The sequence below is a fragment of the Arachis hypogaea genome, chromosome 20 (assembly GCF_003086295.3).
Source record: "Arachis hypogaea cultivar Tifrunner chromosome 20, arahy.Tifrunner.gnm2.J5K5, whole genome shotgun sequence".
Lineage (NCBI taxonomy): Eukaryota > Viridiplantae > Streptophyta > Magnoliopsida > Fabales > Fabaceae > Arachis > Arachis hypogaea.
The window spans coordinates 70,278,300-70,286,977 of NC_092055.1; the positions used below are offsets into that span (position 1 = coordinate 70,278,300).

Sequence of the window (8,678 nt, forward strand, 5' to 3'; positions counted from 1 at the left end):
AGAAGCTATTCATACTTGGATCTCTTCGGAACCTTGGAAGAGGAATGAAGAGATCATGCTAGAAATGCTTTCTCATGTTGGACCAAATTGGGGTTTGGATGGATATATTGACATATAATCCTACCAATACTTTGATTTGGGAATTCATGTGGTATAATCAGTGACCATACTTTATCTCTTCTCATGAGCAATTAAATCAAGGAATTGGGCAATTGTTCAAGTTTAGAGAGATTGGGTTGCCAAGGAATTGGAATCCAATCACTTAAGATTGCCAAGGAGATCAATGAATGCATTGATTGAGGAAGAGATGAGAATGAACTTGATCCGGAGAATACAACATCTCCTGAGCCCAATGAATCCCCCATTTCTGATCTTACCCATTCTCTTTATTATTTGCCATTTACTTTTATGCTCATCTTCCCAATCCCCATTTAAGATTCTGCAGTTTACCTTCCGCCCTTTACATTCTGCCATTTATTTCCAGCATTTACATTTTCTGCTATTTACTTTCCCGCCATTTAAATTCCTGCACTTACTCAACTCAAATTTCTGCTTCACTCAACTAGAACATTCCTCTAATTAAAGTTGCTTGACCAATCAATCCCTGTGGGATTCGACCTCACTCTATTGTGAGTTTTTACTTGATGACAATTCGGTATACTTGCCGAAGGAAATTTTGTTGAGAGACAAGTTTTCGTGCATCAAGTTTATGGCGCCGTTACCGGGGATTGATTTTATATCGACAATGATTAAGTTGGAGGATAACTAGATTGAGCATTTTTTTTTCTTTTGTTCAGTATTAATTCCATTTGAGTGATTTACTTTCAGTTTCAGTTAGTTTCTTTCCTTTATCCCTTACCTATTTGTTGTGTTTTTTGCCATTAATTACAAGTCAGTTAACCAACCCACTAACTGTTTGATATATTTCACCACTCACACTAATAGCATTCCTAACAAGAGCAATTTCTCCATTCAATTTCTTTCTTGCTTTTTGCCTTGTTGGTTGTATGACAGGTAGAAGAAGTGGGGCTTCAACTTCCTTTGATTCCGAACCTGAGAGGACCTTCCTTAGATTAAGGAGGGAAGCAAGAGGAAAGGGAATCATTGGTGCTGAAGAGGAGGAAGAGTATTTTGAACCAGACATGGAGGAGAATATGGAGAACCACCATGAAGAAGAGGCTCACAACCATGGCAGAGAAGGTCCAGTGAATCATGCTGGGCAAGAGAGAAGAGTTCTAGGCTCTTACATCAATCCAAACCCAGGAAACTGTGGAAGTAGCATCCAAAAGCCAACCATACATGCCAATAACTTTGAACTAAAGCCCTAGCTCATCACCCTAGTCCAGAACAACTGTGCATTCGGAGGAAGTGCCCAAGAAGACCCCAATCAATATCTCACCACTTTTCTAAGGATATGTGATACTGTAAAGTCTAATGGTGTCCATCCTGACACTTATAGACTGCTTTTGTTCCCCTTCTCACTCAAGGATAAAGCAGCTAAATGGCTGGAATCCTTCCCGAAGGAGAGTCTGACAACCTGGGAAGAGGTGGTGAGTAAATTCTTGGCAAGATTCTACCCTCCTCAAAGAATCAACAGGTTGAGAGCTGAGGTGTAAACCTTCTAGCAACAAGATAGTGAAACTCTCTATGAAGCATGGGAGAGGTTTAAGGACTTAACAAGAAGGTGCCCACCAGATATGTTCAATGAATGGGTGCAATTATACATTTTCTATGAGGGTCTTTCTTACGAATCAAAGAAGGCAGTAGACCACTCATCCGGGGGATCTCTGAACAAGAAGAAGACCGTTGAAGAAGCCATAGATGTCATTGAAACTGCAGCTGAGAATGATTACTTCTATGCTTCTGAAAGGGGCAACAATAGAGGAGTGATAGAGCTGAACAACATGGATGCGCTGCTGGCTCAAAACAAGATGATCACCAAGCAGCTGGCTGACCTCACCAAGAAGATGGAAAGGAACCAGGTGGCAGCAGTCACCACCTCATCAGTAGCTCAAGAAGGAGTGAATGCAGAGGATGAGGGTGACCAGGAACAAGCCAACTACATTGAGAATTCACCCAGGCAGACCCATGATCCATACTCCAAAACTTATAATCCTGGTTGGAGGAACCACCCAAATTTTGGGAGGGGAAATCAATAAGGTCAAGGCCAAGATCAGAGACATCACTACCCCAACAACAATGCAACCCACCAACATTCCACACAGAGATAATATCAGCACCCACCTAACAATACCTCTCAACATCCATATTAAAACCAAAATGGCCTTTCTCATCCCTCCAATCTCAACTCACCATCATCCGAAGATAGACTCTCAAGAATTGAGACTCTACTTGAAGGCATATGCAAGGAAATCCAAGACAACAAGGTGTTCAAGGAGGAGGTGCGAGCCAATATCAAAAACCAGGGAGACACCATCAAGAGGATAGAATTTCAAGTGGGATACCTCTCTGAGAAGATTCCCAAACCTACTGACAGCTTCCCAAGTGACACGGAGAAAAACCCGAGAGGTGAAGCAAAGAAAGTGAGATGGGAAGAATGCAAGATGGTCACTATAAGTGATAAGGGGACTGAGGAAGAGCTGAACAAACCCTTAGAACACTCTGGAGATACTTTAGCAGAGAAACAAGAAGAGAGTAACCAAGAAACCAAAACTACACAGAAGGAGATTCTGAAACTCTATGCACCTTTTCCCCAAAGACTCAAGGGTGGTGTAGAAAAGAGAATATACTCAAAGTTCCTCGACATGTTTGCATCTCTCCATGTAAACATACCATTCATCAAGGCTCTCCAACAAATGCCCTCATACATTAAGTGCATGAAGGAGCTGCTGACCGGGAAATGCTCACTCAAAAGAGGGCAAACAATAGTGATGAATAAGGAGTGCAGTGCTCTCATTCAACTAGAGTTGCCTACAAAAAGGAAGGATCCGGGGAGTTTTCACATCCCCTGTGCCATAGGAGAAACAGTGATTGATAAGGGACTCTGTGATCTGGGAACAAGCATTAATTTAATTCCTCTATCCCTCATGAAGAAGCCGCAGATCAATGAGCTAATGCCCACAGACGTAGTCATCAGGTTCACTGACAAATCTAAAAAACAAGCAGTAGGAGTGGTTGAAAATGTGTTGGTAAAGGTTGGGAACTACTTCCTTCCCACAGACTTTATTATATTGGAAATGGAAGAGAGTTACCTCCATCCAATAATATTGGGAAGACCATTCCTAGCTACAGCCAGAGCACTTATAGATGTGGAGCGAGGAGAGCTAATACTGAGGATACATGATGAATAACTTACCTTCAAAGTCTTCAAACCCTCACAAGAAGCAGATCAAGAAAACAAGGAATCAAAGGAGGATCACAATAAAGCACTGGTGGAAGAGACAAGCACTGAAGCACAAACAATAGCCCTAGGAATCCCTTTGGTTGACAAGCAATACAATCAGAAGCCACCACAGCTAAAGGAAACCTAAGAGGAGCTAAAACCACCAGAGTCATACGAGACCAGCAACAAAATCTCCTTGGGAAAAGAAGCCACAAGGAGCAGGAGAGCATTAAAAGAAACAAGGATGAAGGCACCAAGGGGATGGAGGAACAAGAAGATCCCTACAGAAGACTTCTCTCCGGGGGATAAAGTAATATCTGCCCATTTCCCAGTTATTCCACCTCATTTACCCACCATTCCATCTCAGCTGTCTCAAGTGTACACCATCAGCAAAATTCTGTCCTTGGAACATGTGGAGCTTCTTAACAAAGCCAATGGAGACAAATTCACTACAAGAGGGGAAGATTTGAAGCACTACCAACCACCCTGACAAAGGCCAAATGTCAAGCTAATGACGCTAAAGAAGCGCTTCATGGGAGGCAACCCATGTTTTATATCCTTTCCTTTTAATAGTAGTTAATAAAACAAGTTCATGAATTCCAAATCAACTTTGACAAACACTTAAATGATTCCTTATATGCAACATATAGTGAACAACAAGTTTGGTGTTCAAGGCATACTAAGAGAACATAAATGCAATTCATATTGTGTTACTCTTAGAGCCTTGAACAAAATTTTTTTTTACACCCCATGGCTACAAACTAAGTTTGGTGTTACTAATGTTGCATACATGGACAATTAAATAGTCAGTTGGTTTGCATTGATGAATATCACTTAGTTAGTTAAAAACAAAAAAATTTTAAAAAGTAGTTATTCCACTTTCTAATTTTGCCGCCAACTTTCAAACTCATTAATCATATTCCTTTGTCTTGTATAGGAAATGAAGGAGGGATTAGAGGAAACTGATGGGACAACCAAAGGAAGGAGGGTTGGCCATTCTACCAAGGGAACTACACACTTGTCTTCCAGGGGAGTACCTTGGGAAGTGTTGCCATGCAACGATTGGGAGAAGGATCACCTTGGAGACCAAACCAATCAAGTCATAAAAGTGGTGATCCTTGTGCCATCCAATGCCAAACCCCAACCATCCACCATTGGACTTTTCTATCAATCTACACCCTTCAATTCTCATCATCCTCCTATATAACGACCCCCCTCCCACTCTAAACCTTTCCATATACAACTATCTGTCCAACCCATCTCTCTCTTCTTTCTTTCGAAACACAATCCTCCAAGCTACATGATGAGCGGATAATTTATACGCTTTTTGGCATTGTTTTTAGTATATTTTTAGTAGAATCTAGTTACTTTTAGGGATGTTTTTAATAGATTTTATGTTAAATTCACATTTCTGGACTTTACTATGAGTTTGTGTGTTTTTCTGTGATTTCAGGTATTTTCTGGCTGAAATTGAGGGACTTGAGCAGAAATCAGATTCAGAGGTTGAAAAAGGACTGCTGATGCTGTTGGATTCTGACCTCCCTGCACTCAAAGTGGATTTTCTGGAGCTACAGAACTCGAAATGGCGCGCTTCTAATTGCGTTGGAAAGTAGACATCCAGGGCTTTCCAGCAATATATAATAGTCCATACTTTGGCCAAGAATTGACGACGTAAACTGGCGTTCAACGCCAGCCTTCTGCCCAAATCTGGCGTCCAGCGCCAGAAAAGGATCCAAAACCAGAGTTGAACGCCCAAACTGGCACAGAAACTGGCGTTCAACTCCACAAATGGCCTCTGCACGTGCAACACTCAGGCTCAGCCCAAACACACACCAAGTGGGCCCCGGAAGTGGATTTATTCATCAATTACTTACTCATGTAAACCCTAGTGACTAGTTTATTATAAATAGGACCTCTTACTATTGTATTAAGGATCTTTGGACGCCTGGTTCTTAGATCAGAGGGGTTGGCCTCTCGGCCATGCCTGGACCTTCACTTATGTATTTTCAACGGTAGAGTTTCTACACTCCATAGATTAAGGTGTGGAACTCTGCTGTTCCTCAAAGATTAATGCAAAGTACTACTGTTTTCTATTCAATTCTTCTTATTTCGCTTCTAAGATCTCCATTCGCACCCAAGAACATGATGAAGGTGATGATTATGTGTGACGCTCATCATCCTTCTCCCTTATGAACGCGTGCCTGACAAACACTTCCGTTCTACATGAAATAAGCTAGAATGAGTATCTCTTAGATCTCCTAACCAGAATCTTCGTGGTGTACGCTAGAATGATGGCGGCATTCAAGAGAATCCGGAAGGTCTAAACCTTGTCTGTGGTATTCTGAGTAGGATTCAATGATTGAATGACTGTGACGAGCTTCAAACTCGCGATTGTTGGGCGTTAGTGACAGACGCAAAAGGAGGGTGAATCCTATTCCAGCATGATCGAGAACCGACAGATGAATAGCCGTGCCGTGACAGGGTACGTGAGCATATGATTCACTGAGAGGAGGGGATGTAGCCACTGACAATGGTGATGCCCTTGCATACAGCCAGCCATGGAAAGGAGTAAGACTGATTGGATGAAGATAGCAGGAAAGCAGAGGTTCAGAGGAACGAAAAGCATCTCCATTCGCTTATCTGAAATTCCTGCCAATGAATCTACATAAGTATCTCTATCCCTTTTATTGTTTATTTTAATCTAATAAAGTATCATGTTTAAATCCGCCTGACTGAGATTTGCAAGGTGACCATAGCTTGCTTCAAGCCAACAATCTCTGTGGGATCGACCCTTACTCACGTAAGGTTTATTACTTGGACGACCCAGTACACTTGCTGGTTAGTTGAACGAAGTTGTGAATTCAAATGCCATTACCAGGGATTATTAAGATCCCAATTCATTACACCATGATCTCTTTGGGGTATTTTTGATTTCATACAAATACAAAGAGACTAACTTTGAGGATCACAATTTCGTCCACCACTACACCCTATCTAAACCCGATCGAATTCCATCATCAATCTATACTCCTCAATACATTCACATACCAACTCCTACTCATGGCATCATCAAGCTCCAAGAGGCGAAAGGGGAAGGAACCGGTGGAGAGCATTCCTTTCGATGAAGGAAGATTCAAGACTGCCTCCCATGAGCTCCAATTTGAACGGATAAAACATAAGAAAATATTGCCAGAGTTGACATTCCAGTTCAACGAGGATGGGTGCCCACATATTCGAGAGAAGATTGAACAGAAGGGTTGGCAAAAGCTCATGAACCCAGAAACAAAGATAAATGCAAACCTCATCAAGGAGTTCTATGTCAATGTGGCCAGAGAAGACAATACCAGGACTCCTGATGAATGGATTTTTGACGGTTTAGAATTTCACTAATGAAATCTCGTTGTAAAGTATAGTTTCTAAACCAATCACTAATCCTTTCATACAAAAAGTTGTTTGTCACAAGTACAAACCCCTAAAATCTATAAACCGAAGTATTTAAACCTCGGGTCGTCTCTCAAAGGACTTGCAGGGTAGTGTTCTTGTTATTGGTTATGGACTTGTTTATTTTGGGGTTTTGGATGAGGAATGTGAATAGTAAATGGTAGGAAAACTTTATTCACAAAATGGTCTTGGCAAGGTTTGGTTGTCAAGGGTCTCTATCCTAATTACTAACCACAATATGAGAATTGGCAAGGATTAATCTCATTAAATCATCCTCTAACTAGTAGTAAAGGAAAGTCAAATGAGCTATATCAATCCTAGTCCATAAGTCCTAACTCTCCACTAATTCAATTAGTGAGAACTATAGTCAATGAATCCCAATCATCAATTACTTGGACATTAGTAGCTCAAGAGTTCCCAAGTTACCTTTCCAAGCCAAGAACATAAAACTCTACTATAAAATCCAACCAAGCATTTCATCAAACACTTGGAAGGCACAAAAGAAAAAACATAGTAAATCAACAACAAGAATTAAATCTAACAACAATTGTTGAAAGGAATTAACAACAACAATCAAGGAAATCACAATTATCATGAATTACCTCAAATTGCATTATTGAAAGAAAACAAAGGAACAACAATATATCCAAAACAAAATGAAGAATTACAATTATTAAAGCATACAACTAGAAAGAGGAAGAGGAGGAGATTAAGAATTGGTAAATGAAAAGTGAATCAAAGCATGAGTTAAACCTAGATCTAAGAAGAGAGATTAACCTAAACCTAATCCTAATCCTAGAGAGAAGAGAGAGCTTCTCTCTCTAGAAACTAACTAAAACTCAAAACTAAAACTAATTGGTAACTAACTTCTAAAGTGATCAATGATCCCAAGTGATGAATGATGATCCTCCTTAATCCTTCATCCTTTTATTCCTTTCCCTTAGCAATTTGGCGCCAAAAATGGGTTCAGAAACCCTCTCAAATCGCCAGGCACGTGTTGCATTAATGAGGTCATGTGCCATCATTGGCGCGTGCGCGCATGGTACGCGTGCGCGTCCTTGGTCGATTCTGCAATGTGCGCGTGAGCGCCTTGTGCGCGTGCGCGTGCATGGCTGACTTTGCTTCTTTGACTTTTTATGCTTCTCTCCACTTGTATGCTTCCTTCCTTGCTTCCTTTGATCCATGCCTAGCCTATTTCAACCCTGAAATTACTAGCAAACACATCAAGGCATCGTATGGAATCAAACAGAAATTAGAATTCACCAAAATAAGGCTTAAAAAGCATGTTTCTACACTTAAGCACAATCATGGAAGAGATAACAAAACCATGCTAATTCTTAGGCTAAATGTGACAAAAGGTTATCAAAATATTCTAAATCCAAGGCAAAACAAACCGTCAAATTGGGGTTTGTCAACCTCCCCACACTTAAGCCTTAGCATGTCCTCATGCTAAAATAAGAAGGGACTAAGGGGTATGGCATTTATTGAATGCAACTAAACTATATGAGTCCTATCTAAATGCAACTATCTAAGGCAATTGGAAATGCTTAGTTCAAACAAATCAATTCCCAATAGAGCATGTGTAAGTACAAGAGCTAAGTAATAAGGACCAAGTCCAAACCACAATTGTATTGAATTGTTAAAAGGAGTTCAAACTTGCAAGAATATAGATAATATAGGTGAAATGCATGTAATTGAACTTTTGAACCCTCACCGGATGTGTATCCGCTCTATTCACTCAAGTGTTTAAGGGTTAATCCACTCAATTCTCTTCTAATCATGTTTTCCAAGATTTGATTTTCTTCTAACAATCAACATTTATTCAATGCGTGCATACATTCATCATGAGGTCTTTCATTTAGGTTGTAATGGGGTTAGGGTCAAGGTAGGATCA

General features: G+C 40.5%; 1 non-coding gene across 1 annotated transcript; it reads right to left on the bottom strand.

The window, feature by feature from the left end:
* Nucleotides 1-1,595: 1,595 nt before the first annotated feature.
* LOC112788702 (small nucleolar RNA R71) lies at nt 1,596-1,702 on the bottom strand. Its single transcript, XR_003196056.1, has one exon. It is a non-coding gene; the product is annotated as a small nucleolar RNA R71 (small nucleolar RNA).
* Between the last annotated feature and the right edge of the window lie 6,976 nt (nt 1,703-8,678).